The sequence below is a fragment of the Lepidochelys kempii genome, chromosome 8, assembly GCF_965140285.1.
Source record: "Lepidochelys kempii isolate rLepKem1 chromosome 8, rLepKem1.hap1, whole genome shotgun sequence".
Classification (NCBI taxonomy): Eukaryota; Metazoa; Chordata; order Testudines; family Cheloniidae; genus Lepidochelys; species Lepidochelys kempii.
In genome coordinates, this window is record NC_136387.1 from 3,978,927 (window position 1) to 4,003,470 (window position 24,544).

Consider the following 24,544-nt stretch of genomic DNA (forward strand, 5'->3'; position numbering starts at 1 on the left):
CCATGGAATATCGGTATCCACAGAGGCAGTAGCTTTCCTAACTCAGCATGCCACCTCTGCTCCACTCCTACCTCTACCAATTCGCAAGGAGAGGAAAGGGAGACTAGAATAGCGACCAGTCAGCAGCCAACGTCTCAAGTATCTGGCTTGACTGCTTTGCAGTCTCTGCAATAATCGTTTAAAGGGAGGCTGGCAATTTTAATTATGCTAAACTTGAATTATTCAATTAATTTATATTTAATAGAACCAAGTGATGTACTGTGTGTTTATAGAAAACTGATTAAAAACATATTTAGCAGCTGCCTACACATTACATGCTGATTCATCTTTAATAATACGATTTTAATATTCAACTGACATTTAACAAACAAACAATCACTTTTATTAAATGTGCGTAATGATTGCCATCACAATGTCAAGCCTTTCCTAGGCTCCTGCCATCTGGGGAAATAAAATTTGGGGAAGCTATTTTTACTATCAAGTTTCCTGAATTTTATGTGCTAACATAATTATACCAAAGGAGCCTGCCATGGCAATATGTCAGGTGAGTGACAGGAAAGAACTGCATTGATAAAGTTAGCTTACCGCTGTGATCCCCTTCTTTATGTGGGGTTCCCTCAGGGACAACTTAGGTTGAAATTCATCCCTGCCCCATACAGAAGGTTCAATCAAACAAAGCTGCTGCTATTTTTCATTTGTATCATCATAGCACTTAGGAGTCCCAGCCACTGACCAGGACCACACTGTGCTGGGCAGTGTACAGTCCCTGCCCCAGAGAGCTGACGATAAGACAGGAGATTTAACTGGGAATTGGTCCTGCTTTGAGCAGGGGGTTGGACTAGATGACCTTCTGGGGTCCCTTCCAACCCTGATATTCTATGATTCTATGAGACAACAGATGGATACAGACAGACAGGGGAATACAAAGGAACCATGAGACAATATCAGTCAGCATGAAAGGCTGGTCTCAGCCGAACAGCAGCCTAACCGAAGCAATTCCGTCCATGTAAGCCCTAATTTGGAAGTGCTCAAAATAGGGCTTAAATGGGACTTGAGTGGCTCACAGGCCTTGTGCTTTTTCCCTACATAGTGGTGAATTTCACCACTAGTGCATACCCAACATAGTAGCCATCAGTATACTCATGTAGACAGCTGTTGTACTTAATTTTACCCTGAGCCATGGAGTATTTAGAAAACCAATTAATAATTCAGTATTTTCTTTTAAACAAGTTATATCTTCCTGTTTCAACAAGGCTCAACACGAAGAGTCTAATTTTGAACTGCTTACTCATGCATGATTGAATTACAGGAATGTGGGAAGAAGCTAGACGAAAATAGCTACTATGCACTTCCTAATGCCGGATTTTAATTGTATCTGTCATTAGCTAGTAAGTGATAGTCAAATTAGAGAGCTTAACATTTTAAGGAACAAGGGCCAGATCTCAGCTGGTATAAACTGGCGTAGCTCCAGGGAGGAGAATGGAACGACACCGATTTATGCCAGGTGAATATTGAAGGATTAGGAACTTCAATGGGAACTGTGTGTGCATATCCGAAGGCAGAATTAAAAATAAATAAATAGATGAATAAAAGCCAGACTCACAATCAAAGAGAAAGTATCAACACAACAGCACTAAAGTTACACAGCCAATTAGCACTCTCCATTTATGGCTGGTGAGAATTAAGGAACCGATGATGCACACATGATTTTGCACAGTAGAGCATTTTAATTAAATCGCTTGGTGTACAATAATATACCTGGGTCTAATAAGCTAGCTAATCAGGCTAATAATTGTATCAAAGAGTGAGATCTTTGAAAGTTAGCAAATCAAAAGAATGAACTGGGAACATATGTTGACATTCTGGTTTATTTTGTCTTCAAGGAAAACAAAAATAAGGTCACTGATATGACCTTTACATTGAGACTTAAATTTATATGCTCCTCTTCCTTTTGGACACTTAAACGTTCTTTGGATAGTTGTTTTGTTTGGATAACAACTTGAATTGCTTTAATATCTATCTCTGACTGGGGTCACATGCTGCCCACCCTGGAATTTTGTAAAACCTGCCACATATGTTTGAGTCATTAACGTAATACTGACATACTTCATAACAATTAATCTTTTTGCAATTGTCAGATCAATGCTTGCACTAACCCAATGATAGATTGCTAGATCAGCTAGTTGCTTTCACAAGGACTATCATAAAAGTTAGTTACTAGCTCAGAAATTATGGGCTTGATCTTGCAAGATGCTGAGGATGCTGGCACCAATCCAGCAATACCCTTAAGCACATGCTTAATTTTAAGCATGCAAATTGTCCATTTGAAGTCAATCCTAGCTACAGCAGCAGAGAAATAAAGAAGAAGAGATGTGTACCTGACAGCTAGAATTGAGCAATTAAAAGCATAGATTAAGAACCAGACAGCAACTTAAACCAACGCCCAGGACAAGTTGCAAGCCTTGAGACAAGACTTTTAGGCAGAAAAAGCAGAACACACACGCTTGGAAGCACTGGCTAAACAAGTACTAGTCCTTTAGAAACTTGTTAAAATTTAACCATTTGTGCTTAGCATACGCCGTAACAGTGGTGTGTCTGCTATAAAAGGAAATTAAATAGTTAAAAACCTAACTGGCTGTGCATTTTACAGAAACAATTGATACATCAGGAAATGCACACAGAGCAGAATACTTACAAGAAGTAGTAGTAAAAGCTATAACAAACTGTGAAAACAAATTCAAATGTCTAGTATGCAGCTTGGTCACAGACAATGTTGCAAATGTATCCAAGATAAGAAGTTTAGAAGAGAGTCCCAAGCTAATAACATGGTTGCAGTGCTCATTTGATGCACCTCCTCGCCAAAGACTTCAGTATTCCAGAAATAAAGGCTAATGTTGCTGAAATTGCAAAATACTTCCCGTAACAACCCCTTAGCAGCAGCTGCTCTGAAAAAAGTGGGAGGAACCAAGCTAACTCTCGCACAAGACGTGCGATGGAACTCAGTAGTGGGCTGTTTTGACCACTAGATCAAGAACTGGCCTAATCTGATGACAGTTTGTGAACAAAATCGTGAAAAAATAGATGGTACTGTCACAGCCAAAGTGCTCACCGTTGGGCTGAAGGCTGAACACAGGCTGAGCACCCTAAAGCCTATTTCCGTAGCCTTGAACAAAACGCAGGGAAATCGCTGTTTTATTGCTGACACTGTTGAAATTTGGAAGGAACTGAGTGAGATCTTAAAAAGAGAAATATGCAATGACAGAGTTAAATTACAAGCACTAAAAAAACAAATGGGACAACCACTATCTCCTGCTCATTTTTTTGCAAATATTCTCAATACTTAGTACCAGGGTCAAATCTTAACTGCTGAAGAAGAGCAGTTGGCTAGGACATGGACATCCAGCAGTCATCCCTGCATAATGCCAACTATAATAAACTTCAGAGCTAAGGGTGAGCCATTCAAGATATATATGTTTGCTGACGATGTTTTAAAGAAAGTCACACCAGTGACCTGGTGGAAGTCACTTAAGCACTTGCATTCAGAGACTCTTGAAATGATGATCTCACTTTTACCAGCAGTAGCTTCTTCTGCTGGGGTAGAAAGAATATTTTCTTCCTTTGGGCGAATTCATTCCAAATTGAGAAATCGTTTGGGACCTGAAAAAGCAGGAAAGCTTGTTCTTCTTTTCCAGATTCTGACCAAACAGGAAAAGGAAGGGGAAGACGACTGAGTTAGCTGCAGAAGCCAGTATTTTAAGCCAGTAGCTCACGAAAGCTTATGCTCAAATAAATTGGTTAGTCTCTAAGGTGCCACAAGTATTCCTTTTCTTTTTGCGAATACAGACTAACACGGATGTTACTCTGAAACCAGTATTTTAAGTTTCTCATGTTGACCTGGCTGACATCCTCGATTTAATTTTTGTGGTTTTTTAAAAATATGTCATTTAACTATTTTAGTTAAAAACAATGTTAGCAAAAAAAAACCTGATTTAAAAAAACTTGAATGTTTAACTAAATTCAAAAATTCACATGCTTGTTTTGTTAAAATATTATAAGTTTGCTGTTGAAGAAAAAAGTCCAGAATACATAACATTGTTGTTTTAGTTAAATAAAACAATTTAAATGTCTGTCTGGTGATGTTCTCCTCCTAATAGAGCATGGCAAGAAAATCCTCCAAAGATTAATGATTAACCTGTTGAATTGGAGATAGTTCACTTCCCAATGACTTCGTAAATATCTGCTTCAATTACCTTTACTAAATGAAATAACCAACCTATCATTCATTTTCTGATATATCTGTAAAAAGAATCTGAAAAGTTTTCAAAATAAATCACTTTAAAAATGTATTGTGTGTATCTTCTAAAAACGAAACCTACATCTCTCTCTGAGTTGTGAAGAATATGTATTAAGGTTATAACAACCAACAAGAATGCACTTTTATGTAGAAATCCATGATTAAATCGAGTCTTCCTGACTAGCGATTTAAATCATGATTTAAATCAAATCCACCCTGCTTGTGTTGGTGGTGGAGGCACGTGTTAGCCAGACACCCTACTGCCCTCTTATGCACTATTCATCATGCTTTAAAAGGGCCCGTCCAACTTATTTATAGCACCTAGCTAAGATAACAGCTGCCCCTACAATTCATACTCAGCTAGTGAAATTAGGCTGCCAGATACTGACCTTTAAATCAGATGATAAAGATAATCAGCCTTAGTCGTCACAGAAAAAGAAAGAAAAACAACCCTGAGAGGAAGGCGCACAGTAATAAACGCGATCAGTTGTTACAGTGTAATAGAATTTGGAGACACCTTCACAAAAAAGCAACACCATGCAACTAATCTGTCCCGGATCACATTAGTGCCTGAGGATACTATAAGGAGGAAAGAGAGAAACTCAAATGCGAACGAGGTATTTTGCTAGCACTTCCCAGTACCACTTGCCGTTTAGGACAAGACATGCATGCCTGGTATTTACAGAAGAGTCTGAGGCATAACACTTGAGAGAAATTATTCACAGTAAGATTGTTCATCTGAAAAAGTTACACCCTCTGTAGTGCTGCAAAAGTCACTGACATCTGGCAACGAGGTATTGTATAAGACAGTCTTTAGGCCTCAGTTATTTTTTTATTGAAATTGAAAGACTGGGGTACATTTTCAGAGGTATCATCTGTCTTTATGCTTGTATTTTAGTGCCTGTTGCTCAGATGCTGGTGCAATTCAGAAGTACAAATATTCAGATTTCATTGTGAGGGTGCAAATTTTACATCTATCAACACGGAAGCTATACTCCAACTTGCTGAAAATATATCCAGTGCATCTCCTGTGTTCCTTCTATGTGCTTAACTTCATCTGTTTTAAGTACTTATCTGGCTATCATCATCATAGCATCTAAGCGCCTCGCAATCTTTAATTGATTTACCCTCACCACACCCCTGTGAGGTAGGGCAGTGCTAACTCCACTGTACAGCTGGAGAACTGAGGACAGACAGTCACTTAGACCTCGGATCTTGTACAAAGGAAGTCTGCAGCAGAGCAGGGGATTGTACCTAGTTTTCCCAAATCCTTGGATAGCGTCCTGACTCTCTAACTTCATGGGACTTAGTCCCGGGGATGTCACCGGGATTACTCAAATGGGTAAATTGCATGTGCATAAATCACTGCAGGGTTGAACCTAATTTTGCAAATCTCTCACAAAACTATTCTTCAAGGGCAGCTTCAATCAGCTGCTTTAAGAACGGGTCACACATTCTCAAAGGAGTTTCATCTCCTCTTTCTATCAGAGACTTGCCGGGATGCTGTGGAGTTTTGTTAGAACAGAAATTAAGGGTCTGAGCCAAAACCCACTGAATGAACAAGAGGCTTTCCATTGATTTCAATGGGTTTCAATGGTTCTCGGTAAATGAGATCTACCGTCGCTTCTATGGTGTTATCTGCAAAGCAGCCTGCAGAGCCATCCCACACGGCTGCCGCCCAGTCTACATCCCGTCTGAACGAGGAGAGCACTGCCTTGCTTGAGCAGCAGGAGGCATCTGGTGACCCACACGTCGCTGACCATCTGAGCGAATCATTGGAAGCTGCTCGCCGAGCCAGATGGGAGGAGATGACCGAGAGGCTGAGCTTTACCCACTCCAGCTGCAATTGTTGGAGTCAGCTCTGATGCCTTGGAGGAGCGCAGCAGCCACCTACAATCTGCCGACCCTCAGTGACACCCAACCAGGTAGCCGGACACCAACTTTAAGTGGCCAGAGCACCTTTGGAGAAACAGGTGCGAAGACAAGTGAGGAACGAATGGCGTATGTTTAAACGTGTACACCAGATCAGATGCGGTCCAGAACCATTCACCTTAACAGAGCTGGAACAGACACTGGGTGGCATCAAGAGTGGAACTGCTGCGGGCTATGACAATGTACCTCCAGAATTCCTGAAAAACCTTGGCCCCCGTGCTCAGCTTTGGCCTGTGAAATTCATCACCGGGGTCATCAGTGAAGGGATGCTACCGCAGACATTGCGCACCGCAAAAGTTATTGGCCTCCTAAAGCCTGGAAAGGACCCAAGTCAAGCATCAAGCTATTGTCCCATACCATTAGCGGTGTTCTTCAAGGCACTGGAGCGCTTGGTCCTACAGCACATATTACACGATGCAGAGAGAATTTTGAGCCTTGACCAAGCCAGCTTTCGGCAAGGCCATAGCACACGCGACCAAGTACTTGCACAGACCACATTTGTTGAAAATGGCTTCCAGAGAAAGTTGAAAACAGGCACTGTTTTCATCGACCTAACAGTGGCGTACGATATGATATGGCATGCTGGCCTGCTCGTGAAGGTATCATGGGTCCTGCTACCACAGGTGTTATTGAACTGTTCCTCCGCGCTAGGCAGTTCAGAGTCCATACTGGGGAGAAGACGAGTGCTTGCAGATGACAGAGCAATGGATTTCCCCAGGGCTCTGTGCTGTCTCCAACCCTGTTCAACCTTTACATCAATGACCTGCCAACAACAGAGTCACAAAAGTTCATTTACACAGACAACGACTGTTGCGGTACCCAGACCCAGACATTTCACGAGCCTGATGCTACCTTAAACCGGGACATGACAAAGTTAGCTGACTACTGTAAGACTCAGCGCCTCCAGCCAAGCGTCATAGAAACGGTCTCCAGTTTGTTCCATCTTCATCACGCCAACGCAACCCGAGAACTGAATGTTTATCTGAATGGTCAGAAGGTGAAGTATGAAGTAGTCTACCTAGGTGTGAACTTAGACCGCACACTGAGTTACCATCCCCACCAGAAGAAGACAGCAGCTAAAGTTAAGACGTGCAACAATCTTCTTAGCAAACTGGCAGGTTCGTCATGGGGTGCTCATGCTCCAACTTTGCGCACGTCAGCACTTGCCACCTCATATTCGGTGGCAGAGTACTGCGCACCAGTTTGGAGTCCATCGTCACACACCAAACTGGTGGATATGCAGTTACATGCTGCCATGTGTATCATCTCCGGCACCCTGCGTCCAACTCCACTGCCATGGCTTCCAGTTCCATATCAGATGAGAGGTTGCCACTGGCAAGTTACTGGAGAAAGTACATGCCAGCTCAAGCCCACCACTGCACAATGACCTTTTGAAACCACCAGCTGCACGTTTGCCGCCACATTGCCCATTATGGACTCACCCGCCATGCCAGGATGTTAGGGTGGAAACACACTGGTGAGAGGAATGGATATCTGTTATAATCCCAAACCAGTCCCTCGTTGCCGACCCCACAATTTGCCCGCCTGGTTTTGACCCGCCCCATCGCCAATGGTCCCTGTTGAACAGGTACTGGACCAGGTGAGGTCTCTGTGCAGCCAACCAGTATCGCTGGGGCCTTTGTGCAGGTGCAGCATGACAGAGATGATGAGGCACATTGTCGATGAATGCCTGCTGGCTAGGTTCAGCAGGGGCCTAGAAGAACTGCATCACACCACTGCAGATGCAATTGCTTGGCTAGACGACTATGCACATGCTAAATAAAATAAATAAATTGGTTTTGGATTGGGCGCTACAAGAAGAGGTTGAGATACTCTGAGGGTGTACAATGAAAAACATGCAGGGCTCGAGCTGCAGGGCTATTTAATTGCAAAGTAGATGTCCGGGCTTCAGCAGCAGCCTGACTTCTGGGACCCTCCCACTTCACTGGGCCCTAGAGCCCAGGCTCCAGCCCAAGCCCAGACATCTAATCTGCTGTTAAACAGGCCCACAACCCAAGCTCAAGTCAGCTGGCGCGAGCCAGCTGTGGGTATCTAGTTGCTGTGTAGACGTACCCTCAGAGGGAACCTCCCCGGACAGGGAGGCACAAGTTCTCCTATTTGTTTTCAATAATCGCGTTTTGCTCCATAAACAGATAATTTAATATCAACCCCACTGTAAAATTTTCAGAGCAATTATCGTCCTTGTACAGATTATTCTGTAATCCGGCCAATTCTAGAATCATAGAATATTAGGGTTGGAAGAGACCTCAGGAGGTCATCTAGTCCAATCCCCTGCTCAAAGGAGGCCCACCACCAACTAAATCATCCCAGCCAGGGCTTTGTCAAGCCAGGCCTTAAAAACCTCTAAGGATGGAGATTCCACCACCTCCCTAGGTAACCCATTCCAGTGCTTCACCACCCTCCTAGTGAAATAGTGTTTCCTAATATCCAACCTAGACCTCCCCCATTGCTCCTTATTCAGTCATCTGCTACCACTGAGAACAGCCAAGCTCCATCTTCTCTGGAACTCCCCTTCAGGTAGTTGAATGCTGCTATCAAATCCCCCCTCACTCTTCTCTTCTGCAGACTAAATAACCGCAGCTCCCTCAGCCTCTCCTCGTAAGTCACGTGCCCCAGCCCCCTAATAATTTTCGTTGCCCTCAACTATCCACCAACTTTATCCACAAACAAGCAATATTTTCTTTATTCAAAAATAAGAAGGGGGGGGGACATTTTTGACAAGTTTTATTATTTCTAAGTTTTTTCCCCTAAAATTTGGAATTTGGCTGAACAGCTGCTTTTTGATCTAATTAGCGGCCAGGAGCTATGTATATTCTTCTGTCAAGAATAATCTATCTTTTAGCTTAATTTATTCGGCATCTTTTCAGAAGAGCCATGTATTATCCAAAGACATCAAACAATGCAATCTGCACATACATCATTAAACATCTGGGAGTATAATTTGCAAACCAGCCTTTGCAAACAGCAGACACTAGAGACTCCACCAGCCACAGGAATTGGATCGGATCAGTATCAGCAGCACTAAACAGCCACAGATTTGTTTTAAAATTATACAGCTAACTAAAGCATTGTTATATATTGTACAATAAAAATAAGCCAGATCTTCAGCTGATGTAAACTGGCCTCAGTGGACATAAATGCAATGAATTGAGATATGCTAGTTTACAGCAACTGAGGATTTGATTATTTCAGGCTCAGCTATAACTTAGCCACAAGCCCTGGCAAGTGACAGTGCATAGTTACGCTGAAATAGGAGCAGAGCAGGAACCAGATGACAACTCTGAGGGTACATCTACACTGCAAAACTAGCCCCACAGCGGTGAGTCTGGGTCCGCTGACTCGGGCTTACGCTGTGGGGCTACAAATAGCAGGGTAGGCACTGGGACTTGAGCTCTGAGATCCCACTCCCCTCACCAAGCTGCAGAGCCCCGGCTGCCGCCCAAGCCCAAACATCTGTGCTGCTCTTGTTAGCCCCATAGCACAAGCCCTGAGAGCCCCAGTCAGCTGACCCAGACTCTGAGACTCACTGCCGCAGGTCTTTTTTTGCAGTGCAGATGCACCTCAAAGAGTCACCATCTACTCCTTGCTCGGGGCAGGAGGGGGTGGGTCATCTATGCCAACCCAACCTCTGGTGCCTGTTACTTCCCCTGATGCGTCAGTTCAGTGATGCTGGATGGTGCATTGGAAAGGGCAGATTCAGGGTGCCGCTCACTCCTTCCCATAGGTGCATGAAGGGGTATTTCAGTGCAACGGAGGCTGCTCTTCCCATTGCCAGCAGGGTTACGTGTGGAGTAAGGGAGCTCAAAACTGAGCCGTTACAGCACGCTGGATAGGGCGTATGCCTCAGCATTGGCGTCTCTCAATTACTGACACAATGTTAACCCTATGTGTGGGCACTAGAAATTCTTGGATGGAAGGGGCTATGTAAATGCAGAGTGTAATTATTATTCTAATTCATCACCTATGAGCTGGCTGCTTTAGAAGAACTGTAAAAATAAAAGTAGATTTTCTCCACATCAGGACTAGAAAACAACTGGGGTCCCTGGTTTCTGCCCCTTTGGTGGGTGTGGGGAAGCATACCTCTGCAGATCACTGATGGAGTTGAGGGAAGTGAGGGGGGGATGGGAAAAGTGCCACTTCTGGAACACGCTCCCTTCTCCCCACCCCAGAGGAAGTGTTTCATGGGGGCTCTGTTGAGTTCAGCCCTGGTCTCCGGAAAGGGACAGGAGGTTTGCTGGTTTCTGCAGACCTTCCCCAAGTCATACCTGAAAGTAACCTATGCCGTTTCCCCCTTCTGTGCAGTGCAATGACTTTGAGAGGAGGGATCTGGAGACAGGGACAGGTCTGGGGTTCTGACACACCACAATTCCTACACGACCCTTACTGACCAGGGGCTGCAATTAAAGATGGTGGGGGGGAACCAGGCAGCAGAGCAGAGGCAGGGAGTTGCTGCCCATTAGCTTCAATCTCTCTCTAAAACCCACAGGAGTAAGGGGTAAACTCTTCGCCTCTTCCTCGGGGACAAACCGTTCCCTAGGGCAGGATAGAACAGACTCAGTTAAAAATCAGAGATTTCCCACTCCCCTGTGTGGGTTATTTCACAGGTATGGGACAGTTTATTTATGCATGTTTAAAGATCTACTGTGTCATTTACTAGAGGTTTGGCATGAATGTGCTATCTTTATAGACTACTTGACAATATAGCTAATCCACTTTTACTAACTAAGTGAATACATAGTTTAGTAAAAATACTGTTATTGAAAAGAAACCTTTTTTTAACCAAACAGCTTCACCATTATTGGCCTTCAGATAAACACTGTTGCAGCACTCTTTGAAAAAAAGATTTGCAATCTATTCAGAGCCTTTAGAGACTATCATGTTAATATGGCTGCCACACATTCACCCTCAGGGCTGAATTCAACTAAAAACATATAGACATTCTGCACTGCATAAAGCTGCAGAAGTAGATACCTTTTAGGAATCCCTGGTGGAGAATCAGAATTTTATATTATGGTGTTTTTTTGTTACTATAATGGACCTTAAATCAGTGTGCTCACAGATTCTTATAGTGGTTTCAATATACACAGCTAAATGTTAAAGTTCAGTGCGTTTGTCCGAATTCACACATTTGTGTGAGCCTAACACCAGGTTGCTCAGGCCACGTCTACGTGTTGAGTTACTGTGCATCAAGCCAAAGCATGACTCTATAACACACCAGCTTGCTACGGAGTCTCATCCCGTGTGGACGCTGCTACAGCACAGTGAGTCCATCACACTCCGCTGAACTGTAGCAGCATCCACACAGGATGCATCAGTGCAGCAAACTGGTGCACTGTAGATTCACACCCTGCTGCACAGTAACTCACCATGCAGACGAACCCTCGTGTGCATTCGGTATTTGGATGCACAAACAAGGAGAATGTAAGTGTGAGCATTGTGCATATCTATGCATATATCAGAACTCAGGAGTCCCTTTGCTCTCAATCCCATGCTTTATCCACTAGACCATATGCTTTGTACTATACTAATCTTCTGGAGGTCACACCTGGTGCTCAGAAGAGGTCTCAGCTCACCTGCAAGCATCACCACTAACTGGTCCTCCCAAAATCAGGGGACCTGATCCCAAAGGCTCTCCCTGGTAGTGACAGACGGTGGGACTGCTGATCTTCAGTAAAGATCAATGACAAATTCAACCTTCCAGCAGTTGGTTTCTGCAGGTTTACTTTGACATGGCTAGCAGAAACATATTACCATTTTTAAATGAATGCTAGTGTTCCTAGGTTCCCCAAATGGGGGGTCTTGCAGGCATGGACTAGGCAGGTCCTGAAGACTGAAAATCGCTCTCTCAGTCTGTGTATATACAATATTCGCAGACTAACATTTAAACTACCAAGTGAATGCTACAAAAGTTTTACAGTATATTTGTGAGCTATCTTACCGTACCATTCAACTCCATCCCGACAGCAATAACCTTGGACTCTGAAAGGCCTTGAATGCTGTAAAGAATGGCAGGCTGTTTATTCACTACTCTCAGGGATTATTTGTGACCTGGTGTATGTGATCTTTTGTGGAGACTATGGAGTGATTTGCAACTTGCCTGGTCTCCTGGTTAGATGGAGTTCTGTATTCTGGTTTACTGTTGCTCTTCTGCCCAGTGTCCTAGTGAAAATTAATGGATTGCACACATGGGGCAGATGCATTTATAATTCTCTGTCACATTTCCTCAGTAGATTAACCACTAGGGTTATTCCAGTTTGCTGATATACTCTTTAGTCTGATGCAGATTCTAGGGAACTTTGCCTCTGCCTTTTACTCTGCCCACAGCATGCATAAAAATCAATGATTTTTTCAAAAATAAATAAAAACCTGACTTTTTATGTAAAATCAGATTTTTTATTTGGGTTTTTTACAATAAACCTATTTAAAATTAAATTTTAAATTGACAACCTACATTAAAGACTTAAACTTATTATACCCTATTAAAATCATTTAAATTAAAATACAAAAAATAATATTAAGCAGTATATGTTTGTTGCCAAGTTTTAAACAAAGTCAAACCACCAGTAACTGGTGGAAGTCACTGGCATAAGCACCTCGAACCAGAGTTTAATGAAGTGCTAAACCAGCTTTTGACAGCAAGTTGCCTCGTCTGCAGGTATAGAGAGAATATTTTCTTTATTTCAATTTATTCAGCTAGTTCAGTTCAATGACTAGTTCATTCAAAGTTAAGAAAAATGATTAGCAATTGAAAGAATAGGAAAGCTTGTTTTCCTCTTCCAATCGATAAATAAAAACTAGATGTGAGAATATGAGATCGACAAATTCTAAAACTTTGAAGGACATGGTGACCATAAACCATCAGTTCAATTCACTAACTACAGAAAATACTTCCTTGGTTTAATAAAACAGTTAATTTTAAAAGCAAAAGATCTTTTGATGTATTTTTTGATAAACTTTTCTCTCTTCTCTATTGAGCACTTTTAGTTTTATTTAGTAAAAACATGATAAATGCTGGCTTTGTGCTTAATTGAATTTGAATTTCCATCCAAATGGAACTGACTCAAATAACAAGCAAAAAATAATCATTTAGTAAATAAAAATATCCATCATTCATTATTTTCTAGCATAATAAAAAGGTAAAAATTAAGAATCTGAATAAATGTAAGTTAAACTATATAATTGCTTAAACAAATGTGTACACATAGAGTGCATCTTCCTGGTTAGCAAACAGAAGCAACAAATTTATTGTAAAGGTTATATTTAGTTGCAAATCATCATGCTTTAATGGTAACCAACCAATGAGAATCAGCCTCTCTTTAAGAAAATACAAATGCAAAACAAGATTAAATTAAATTATTTAAATCAAAGTTGCCTGCTTGCTGATTTAAATCATGATTAAAATTGGTGATTTAAATTGATTTGATTTAAATCAATCATTCTGTCTGCTCCACTTTTTTCCTTTAGCATCAGTAAGACCAGTCTAAGAGTATATTACTTCTATGGTGCTAATGCTAATTGGTCATTTCTCTCTTTGAATTCTAATTGGTTAAAGAAATGAAAAAAAGGCATGTGAACGAGAATGACAAATTATGAAGTCACAGGTCAAGGGCTGCCTTACAACAGGGTCATGTAAAAGTATATCAGAAAATATTCCCCATGGCTCACTTTGAAAATAAATGCCAAATAGCACAATTCCTGATCATGCCACTATATTGCTACTCTCCAGTGACAAATAAAAATAGCAGCAAGAAGCTGTTTTCTGGTGAAATATTAGAGATATCATATTGTTGGACCTGTTACTTGAGTTGATCCTTTAAAATAAAGTGGGTTTTTTTTTCCATATTGTAATGTGCAAAACAATTGCATGAGTCACAGGCGTAATGAAATTATATGGAAACTCAAGGTCAAATCCTGCCTCGATTCACACCCTGTGCAAACCTAACATCAGATCAGCGAGAAACTGCCAATCTTTCTGTTCAGTTTTGCATTTTTATTTTAGGTTATCTTTCCAAGGAAAGGGCTAGAAACAGATTTTGATTTCAATAAAGGATGTGCTCTGAACTGACAGAGCTAGCTATGTGCCTCAAAGGTCCGTATGTAAGTCAGGGCAGAATTTGGCTCACAGTATTTTGATTCCCCTCTAGTGGCAGTTCTAACGGTAAATTTTTCTTCTCACAGGAAACGTACACTAACCAGAATGCTTAAACGGATGTTGGTGATGCATGTGTGCTTGGTAGAGTGAACTTTTAGACATACTTAATGTATGCACGTACTGCGCAAACCCACCCATTTCATCTCATCTCTGGGATAGAGAGAGATAGTAAGCTAACAGGGCATACATGCTAATCACCACTCTAATCATTTTGCTTGTACATGGTATCCAACTCCCCTTTCCTTCATGCATTTTTATGTTTAGCTTGTAAACCACTCCATGCAAGAGTTGCCTCTTACCATGCATTTTTACAGAGTCTAGTACAAAGAAGCTCCGATCCTGAGTGGGGCTTTTGGGTGTTACTTCAAATAACAAATAGTAATATTAAAGTGAAAAATAAAGCATACTAGACTGAAAAACCTCAAGATCTCCATCAGTCCCCCAAAAATAGATTTACAAACAATATGTCACACAATAGGAATGAAGGATTTGAAGCAAGTTGCCCAAATTTCTTGACGCTTCAATGTACGGGTTTAAACGCACCAGAATGCGCTTCCTGTGTAACCGCGCTGTATGCAAAGTCTAATAGGCATGGGCCAGAGAATGTTATCTGGGTCAGTTGCCAGGCACTATGGAAACAGCGTACGATCAAGAAGTTCCCCAAGTAAGAAAGAAAAAGGTTTGTCAAGTCTGATTAGATACCTTGCTTGGAGTGAAAGCAAATACCAACATTAATGTATTTCTTATGGCAATCTTTAATATTTTCCATGACAAGAACAGTATTTCTAGACTAGAAGCAGAGTTGACCTAATGGACTGTTAAGCTTTTGGATAGTTTATTACACTACTTATCACAATAAACAGAAGAAAGCGACTGAGACATGTCTATGGCATCCGATGAAGTGAGCTGTAGCTCACGAAAGCTTATGCTCAAATAAATTGGTTAGTCTCCAAGGTGCCACAAGTCCTCCTTTTCTTTTTGCGAATACAGACTAACACGGCTGTTACTCTGAAACATGTCTATGACTGTACTCCATACATTTCTTTTCATACTGTGATGTTTTAGTCAATCAATCATTATACATTCAGGATCTTTTTTGTGCCAGTAAGTAGGTCACTGGAAGATTAGTGATGCTAATTTGTCACTGTTCTCATACAATTGTCTCCTTATTAAAAAGTCAGGAACCATGCTGCTATTTCAAAATACATATCACCTGAGGCAACACAAGTGCTGAGGACTTCTAATGACCTTATTGTGTTGAAAGTAAAAAAGTGGCACTCATTTGTATTACAGATGCCAGTGTGTATCCTTTGTTGCATCACATACCAGAGTTATGGCTGCAGAGAATTTTTTTTGGTAATATATAACAGGAAGAAGAGAGGAAACACCACTTTGGAAGGTCTATTTATACCTGATTTCGTTCTGACTTCAGGCAATTAATTCCATAGATTTTAATATGAAAATACTATTCAAATGCTTTTTTAAAAAGAAAATTCTATATTTCACATGGAGAGGGTGGAAATTACAATTCAAAAGGTGTGTCTCAATTTGGAGGGAGAAAAAAACAAAAGAAAGGAGCGTTGTTTGCTTTGAAGAGTCCAGGCCCAAGGAAGCATACAGAAAGTAACTACACAATCGTTCTTTCCAATAGTTTTTTTAAAAAAAGAAAAGTAAAAGAAAATGTGATTGTTGTATATAATTTTATGCATCGTAGTCAAATACCAATTCAATGCTTCACACTCTTTTTCTTGGGATATTTTTTTTCTGGGCTAAAACAAAATGTGTTAAAAAACCAAACCCAGCATACAAGCATCTGAATTAAAGACACTTGGGCCCAATTCAGCCAAGCATTTAAGCACGTGCTTAAGTCCACCTGTTTCACTTAAGCATGTGCTTAAACGGAGATGGATTTCTGCAGGAATTCAAAGAAGAGAGATTGCTGGCTACCCTTAAAAAATTCCACTGCAAAAAGACTAACAGTGCTGAAATACCCTCCCTGCCATTTGTTCTAACATTCCACTTGAAATGAAAAGTTAGCCTAGTCTTCTCTGTGCCCAGATCCTTTAGATGGAAGAGAGATGGGATAAGTTCAGAAGGTGGCATGTGGTAGTGAAGGCAAACCAGTTCTACCACCGAAATTAGTACAGATGAGATCAACATGGGTAGCTGATTCTGCTCTCACTTTTACTTGGGTGAATCCAGAGCAACTCTGCTGAAGTCAATGGAATCACTCTAGTCTATAGCTGAAGTGAGATCAGAATCAGGGTCCAATATTAAATAATAATGAAGAATACCTAGCTAGATTACACAGTTCAGAACCAGCCATTCCATGTGTGCTACATCCTTTAGTTAACCAGTGGGATACAGAGAGTAGGAATATTTGGCCAGCCATTTTAGTTTGGATGAACATTAAACCTTTGTTGTAAGAAATCTAAGCAACTGTTTGAGACAGTTGTAAAAAGGCCTGAAAAGGTAGACTTATTTCTTTCCCACAAGCTGAAACTATTTCAGTTGTAAAATGCTTTAAAAAATAGTAATCATATGTAATGGGAAGCAGTGTAAACTCCCTCTAAACTTCCTGGACAACTGGTGCGAAACATCCGAATGAACTCAGTTTCAACTCCAAACTCTGCTCTCTTTCCCCTTTGGTATACAGTGTAATCTCTGAAATATCACAAAGTCACCTCCTGTTGTCCACAGTGTGTGGTATAACACCTTAGAAATTACATTCTCCTTCAGAAGCCACCTGCTGTTGCTTGTAGTTTACATGCAGTGTGATCGCTAAGACTGAATTAACATCAGCATGATACATCTTGTTCTCTGCTGTATACAGTAAACAGTATAACCCCTGGGATTTAACTGTCAATCAAAGAGAGAGACTTCTTATTCCCCACAGAACATACTGTTTTATGCAGTGCAATTTCCAACCCGGAAACTCTGGTCAACAATACATCATCCAATTCCTCTTCCTGTTCCTTTGTTTCTTTTAAAACAATACAAATCTCTTGAGCTCAGAGCTTGCTTTATCTTTCCCCTAACTGCATCAAAACTCTCTCTCATAGTCAGCTTGTGCTAGAGTGAAGGGCACTAACAATAAAAGTTTTCTCCGCCGATATTAAGTATTTACCCACAGCCTCTCCTGCCTCACCACACCCCTTATCCATTAATCTTCTGCTGTCTTCTTAGAGGGGGTAGGTAGTGAGGAGGAGGCAGCCAGTTCCTTCCAAGCTTTCTTCTGAAGGCAGCAAGATGGCCCCTAATCTACATCCTTCATTTCTGGTGGGATGAGCAGACAAACCCACTCCCCACTAATCCCTGGAATATTGTCAGTCAAATGGACTGCCTAGCCACCCCACATCCATTCAGCAGCAGCAGCTCACTGCTCTGACGATGCCCTGAGGATTGGGTGTGTGCCAGGACTGGAGAGGAGAGTTTAGCTTGTCCATTTCCCCTTGTATAAGAATGGCCATACTGGGTCAGACCAATGGTCCATCTAGCCCAGTATCCTGTCTTCCAAGAGTGGCCAGTGCCAGATGTTTCAGAATAGGGCAATTATCTTGTGATTTGTCCCCTGTCGTCCAGTCCTGGCATTAGAAATTTAGGGACATCCAGAGCATAGGACTGCATCCCTGACCTTCCCGGCTGATAGTCATTGATGGACCTGTCCTCCATGAATTTATCTAATTCTTCTTTGAAACCAGTTATATTTTGGGCCTTCACAATATCCCCTGGCAATGAGTTCCACGGGTTGACTGTGTTTGTGTGAAGAAGTACTTCCTTATCTTTGTTTTAACTTGCTGTTCTATAATATCCCCCTCTTTTCTAAGTTGGACCATCCTCATCTTTTTAATCTCTTCTCAGAGGGAAGCTATTCCATATCCCTAATCAATTTTGTCACCCTCCTCTGTACTTTTTCCAATTCTAATATATCTTTTTTGAGATGGAGCAATCAGAACTGCACGCAGTATTAAAGGTGTGGGCATGCTATGGATTTATATAGTTGCATTATGATATTTTCTGCCTTCTTATCCATCCCTTTTCTGATGGGTCCTAACATTGTCTTTTTTTTTTTTTGACTGCCGCAGCACACTGAACAGATATTTTCAGAGAACTATAATGGCTCCAAGATCTCTTTCTTGAGGGGTAACAGCTAATTTAGACCCAAAGACACAGAGGGTAGGTAGGCACTCATCTCCCTTTTGTGCCTTTGAAAATCTTCCCCTAAAGACATTGGAAACACACAGCAAACAGGTTTCAGAGTAGCAGTGTGTTAGTCTGTATCCGCAAAAAGAACAGGAGTACTTGTGGCACCTTAGAGACTAACAAATTTATTAGAGCACAAGTTTTCGTGGGCTATAGCCCACTTCATCGGATGCATAGAATGGAATATATATGTTCCACACAGCAAACAGTCTTCTTGTTTGGATTTCTTTTAAATTTAACCTTAACTCTGAATTTCTTGGGTTTCTAAATATTTGGTTTGGAATAATTCCTGTAATGTTTTTTCACCCTGAAATTATGCACATTCAACATTACATCCAGCTTAACACAGAGTTCTGTCTGGGAATCATAGATAATACACACATCAGATACATAGTCACCAGGGGTGAATGCTTCCCATTTCAGTATAACTATAGAAAATACAGAGAAACAGAGGATCCCAGAGCTGCACTGCCGATGTAGGGCAGCATGATTCAGGACATATGCAGGAGGAGCATATTACATCTCCAATATGCTAGCACTAGCTGGTGCCCACATCATGCAAGCTCTTGACCACCATCCCAAGTCAATGGTGGGATGAATGGGCAATGCAGCAGAGAGATTGTGGAAACACTAATACTCACAGCATCACTTCCAATTTTGCACCCTGAGCAAACTCTGCTCCCTTGTCTATTTCTGTTTGTCCCGTTATTTCCCATTGCTGCAGAGTTCACTGAGTTTTCTCGTCAGCTCAAAACGTTCAGCAGAAGGAGTCAAGTTTATTTTGTTCAATGTGTTTTTCCAAGATAAGCATTTGGGGCCTGTTATTTGTCTTGCAAAAGTCCTGTTTCTTCCTGATACAGGCTGGTAGCAGGAAAGTTGATTTCTGTAGCATTCTACTTAATTGGGAGTCTTGATTCTAGTCAGTCTTCATGATTCTGGTCAAGCACTGTCCAGTCTTGATATGCATGCAAGTACACATTTGTCAAATGTATTTATATTTTAATACTATAGTTCTTTGGTGAGAGCAATTTTACTTTCTTTTTTCTTTTTCTTTTTTTTTCGCACAAGAATTGGAACGTATTACATCGCTGTAAGGTGCATACTAAGTCCCCAGAATGCAAAACCATTGCACTGTCACTTTTTTACGGAGAGAAAGTACAAAATGACCTCTGGATTTGAAATGCACAGTCATGCACTGAGTCTAGGTCCATAGTATTTACGATTCTTATCCAGGTACTAACTGATCAGAGGTAATGATGCAATTGGCATTACTTGCCAAAGGTCACACAGATCAGGCTCCCTTAAGGAAGGAACTTAAGTCTGCCAATGGTGAGGCAGTTCCAGATGGGCAGCTTATAGCAAAAAAGATACTAGTCTTCTTTCCCTTATTCTGATACCTTCGCCCTACGTCCAAACCAATTACCCACAGGCGCAGCGTGGACCGATTTAAATCACTGATTTAATCATGATGTAAAACAGCAAGCAGGAAACTTTGATTTAAATAATTGAATATTGTTTTGCGTTTGTACTTTTTAGTTATTTTCCTGAAGAAATGTTGATTCTCATTGGTTGGTAAACGTTAACATTTTGATTTTCAACTAACTATATTTGGTGCTTCTTTTTACTAACCAGGAAGATATATACACATTTATTTAAGAAATAATGTAGTTTAACTTTTTAATTAGATTAATATTTGCTTGTGATTTGTATCAAGCTCTATTTAAATGGAAATTCAAATTCAATTGAAATGCACAAAACGAGCATTTTTAATTAAATAAAACTACGTGTGCTGGATATATAAAAAGGTTTATCAAAGTTTATCAAAAATGTTTTACGTTTAAAACTAATTGATTTATTAAACAAAGAAAGAAAGGTTAGGGAACTGAACCCATTGTTTCTGGTCACCATGTCCTTCAAGATTTTAGAACTAGTAGATCTCATGCTCTCACGTCTAGTTTTTATTTATAGACTGGAAGAGGAAAACAAGCTTTCCTATTTTTTTTCAACTCCCAATCCATTTCTTAGCTTTGAAGGAAGTACTCATTGAACAGAAAAAGCTCAATAAACGGATATGAAGAAAATATTCTCTCTGCATCTGCAGAAGAGGCTACTGCTGTCAAAAGCTGGTTTAGCACGTCACCAGACACTGGTTCCAGGTGCTTAGCCAGTGCCTTCTACCAGTTCCTGGTGGTTTGACTTTCTTTACATCTTGACTACAATATCTACTGTTAAATATTAATTTCATATTACATTAAAGTGATGTTAATAGATTTTAATAAATTTAGGCCTCAGCATAGGTGGTCGATTTTAAATTTTATTTTTAAATAGGTTTTTTTTTTTAAACAAACCTGTATTTAATTTTTACATTTTAAAAAATCCAATTTAAATTGACAATTCTGATTTTTATTTATTTTTTTAAATCATTATTTTTAATCCATCTTGCAAGTGCCTCCCTCACATTATGGAAGGTTACAAAGGGCTCTATTGGTCTTAAAGAGAGACTTTAACACCTGGCAAAGGCACATAGAACTCCTTAGAAATTACATCTACACAGGGATAAGAAAGCCATGGCTGGACTGGGATTGGGCTTGCAGGACTTGTGCTGTGGAGCTGAAAAATCACCATGTAGGTGTTTGGGCTCAGGCTGGAGCCTGAGTTCTGGGGCTCTCTGCAACGATGGAGAGTCCCAGGGCTCAGGCTCCAGTCCAATTCTGAATGCCTACAGAGCAATTTTTAGCCCTGCAGCCCGAGTCAGCCAACCCAGGCCAGCCACAGCCATGCTGTGGGTCTTTTTATCCCTGTGTAGATGTATCCTCAGCCATCACTGAACAGGTTCACCATTTTTAAAGCTAACGTTAATGGTTCTGAGCAAACCTTAGGCACTGGATGCAGATACAATCTATTTTATATAGCTCACAAGATCAGAAGGGTACTCGTATTCGCCACTTGGGTCATATATAACAAATCATGATGCACCAGCCAGCCTGTTTTCTACTTGCAATGAAGCTACCTCTAGTCCCCAGAACTTCACCACATCAAGAGTACTGGTTCATTACTGGCAGAGCATGTGTGCACACTTAAATACAAGACCCCATGCACTCTGCAGCAAGCTTGACTTAATTCTGCAGCAAAGGGCCTGGATTCTATGGTGCATTAGTGTAGCAGAGTGGAAATGTCGTGCTAGGCTCAGATAAATTTAAAAATGGAAGGCCTGCTAAAATCAATGGGAGATTTTCCAGATGCTTTCAGTAGGCTTTGGTGGAAGCCCTTACAGAACATGAAAATAAACAATACAATCAATACTGTCAATTGATCCTTGTGTTGCCTAATGGGATATTTACACTAATTAATGCTGTCCTAAATTTTTAACTTTCAAAATGTTGTAAAATTTTGTATCGAAAATGCCTGCATGTGTCAGCGGAATTGGGAGGGGAAAACTCAAGTTTATGGCAGGAAAAAAGTGATTTAGTATTGCAGGTTAAAATGTTAGCTGGATATTTTAGCTGTGAAATTGACAACAATGCTGACATTAATGGTTGTAATTAAGGTCTCCAATTTAACATCTCACTGAGCGAAAAGGGCAGGACACATCTCCCCTATAGTTGTTGTTTCTGGCTCGCTGTACACCAATGCAGAAGGTTTTCTTCACAACCATAAGGTGTACAAACTTGGTTGGTTGGTTTCTAAGTCTCACTTTAGATTCTGCAGCACAGCTCTGTGGCAAAGGGTGGATTTAGTTGCAAATTCCACAATCATGGAGCACCTAACTATTATGTATGTGTCTGATTTCCAGGAGCACCGAGTGATTGCAGGTGGAGCTGCTTGTGCTCAGCACCTCTGAAAATCTGGCTCCTATAAAATTTATTTTAAAATCACTCCCAGGAGGTTAAAAAAAAATCACATTAATTTACAATGAATAGCTGGAACTCTCTTACAGCGAACATTAGAGTGATCGTGAAGTAGAATGGAGTGAACATCTTCAGTTGCTTAAGTGGATTTCAATGTTGTTTCACTCCCTATAGAGTGAACCTCCAATCCAATCCAAATCGGTTCCCACTGGGCTAATCACATCAGAAATCAGAGGTTACAATCACACACGTAAGTGTTAAATGCTACAGTCCAAAGGCATCCTCACCTTTCTGTAATCCTCTGTCCTAGCTGATAGGGAGGGGAAGAGCCATAGCCAGATGGGTAAGAAGGAATCCCTGTCTCCTTGCTGCACTGCAGAAGCTCCTCAAGAACTGAAGATAAGGGAGCAGTTTCTGCTCCCTGCTGTGGTCCCCAGGAGTGAGATAGGGCTAGCACTGGGAACCTTGTGCCACCCTCCTGGGATGCCCCCAACAGAAAGATGCACCAGGAGCAGGAGGGGCCATGTGGCCAGCGTGCCACATCAACAGGACAACTTGTAAAGTAGAGTTTTGCTAGCATGAATAAGGGTGGCGCAGTGCGGACCCAGTTTAGGACAAGAGGCAACAAGTGGGTGTAATAAACAAATGAAGGGAATGCGAGAAGAAAGAGGAGGGTGACAGCCCTCTTGCATCAACATAACCCCAGTGTAGATGCAAATGTAGACCAAGCCCTAGACTAGCCCATGTGCACATAATGCGACAGATTATAGCTTGGGTTTTTAAAGGTATAAAGTATTAATAAATAAATATGATAGCAAACCCCACCCAGCCTAGCTGTGAATGGCAAAGCGAGATCCAAGCAGCAAGCTTTGGGATTGTAGTAGTGTGCACAGGTCAGAGAAAACACTGGCTGCAACTTCAGTCGTTGTGCCCTTGCTAAACAAAGCATGACATTCAGATGAAACCCCGACATGCACTCTTGGTTAAAGGCAAGTGCAGCTGTCCCGTTTGGAGACCGATAGCGAAAAGCAGCAGAAACGTTCTACCTCCCACTAGAAACACAAATTAAGTAACACTGCTTTCCAAATCTTCCCGCAGTTTGAAATGTAATAGGAGTGTTTCTCTCAGTCTCTCTGATATACAGCCTGGGCTGGGCAATAATTACATTTTCTGTCACTGATCCTCACCCAGTAAATTATCGCATTTATTGGATTAATCCGTGCTCACTGGCAGAGACCTGAGAATCTCACTTCCATGAGCCTTCAGAAATAAATGACAGGGCTCTGCCATTATGGCACAGGCCTGCACATAGGCTCTGGATTTTCAGCAGTGCCCAATACGCAGAGCGCAGGGGAAGAGACCCCAATGGAGGAGCCATCTGCAGCTCCTCGACTGCGAGGCTGTTTCTGTGCTGGTTCCTAGCAGACTTTAGAGCAGCCTCAGGTGACAGTACACTGGACAGAGATTTCCAAAGCACAGTGGTGGTACTCAGGCCACATTCCTTTCCTCCTGGCCATGGCCCAGCATGCATCCCAGATCAGGAGCTGGAATGGCAATGGTGTAGGAGCCACCCAGGGATTCCACCACACCAAGGGAATCCCCAGCTAGCTGGTTAAGCCAGTTTGCTGACTGTTTTGCACTGGAGCAGGGGCCAAGGATTAAGCCCCAGGAATGGTGCGTAGACACATGACTCCGGGGCAGACTCCACCAGATAAACTGTTTGCCACTCGCCGTTTGCTCAGCTCTAACAATGAATATCTCAGAAGGATGAAACCGTAAGGACTCTGCTGGAAAATACCCCATGGGCCAATATCATCACTAGTGCACTCCAATGGATGCCAGGGAGGATTGAGAGTATCTTGAGACAACACCTCTGGTAACAAGAGTCTCCTGACAATGCCTTTGTCAAAGAGCTAGTGCGTGAGACTGTGCTGAAAGAAAAAAAAGGAAAGATTTATGGAATCAAACCAAAAACTCAGATGACCTGCAGTCGCTGTTGAATCAGGGTTGTTATCTGCCATGCAACGCACTTATCTTTTCTGTCTATTTTGTGAATACGATTCAATCAGAGTTCCTTGGCTCCTCGGGGAACCA

General features: G+C 41.5%; 1 protein-coding gene across 4 annotated transcripts in view; it reads right to left on the reverse strand.

Moving 5' to 3' along the window:
- The window catches only part of SGCD (sarcoglycan delta), a 572,369-nt gene that overhangs the window by 351,711 nt on the left and 196,114 nt on the right, over positions 1-24,544 (reverse strand). Inside the window, exon 1 of one of the 4 annotated variants that reach the window (XM_073355245.2) lies at positions 19,244-19,307. The exons of the other annotated variants lie outside the window; for them this stretch is intronic. The gene's annotated coding sequence lies outside the window, so the exon portion shown is untranslated. Of the gene's footprint in view, positions 1-19,243; positions 19,308-24,544 lie in introns of those variants that run through there. 4 annotated transcript variants of the gene reach the window in all.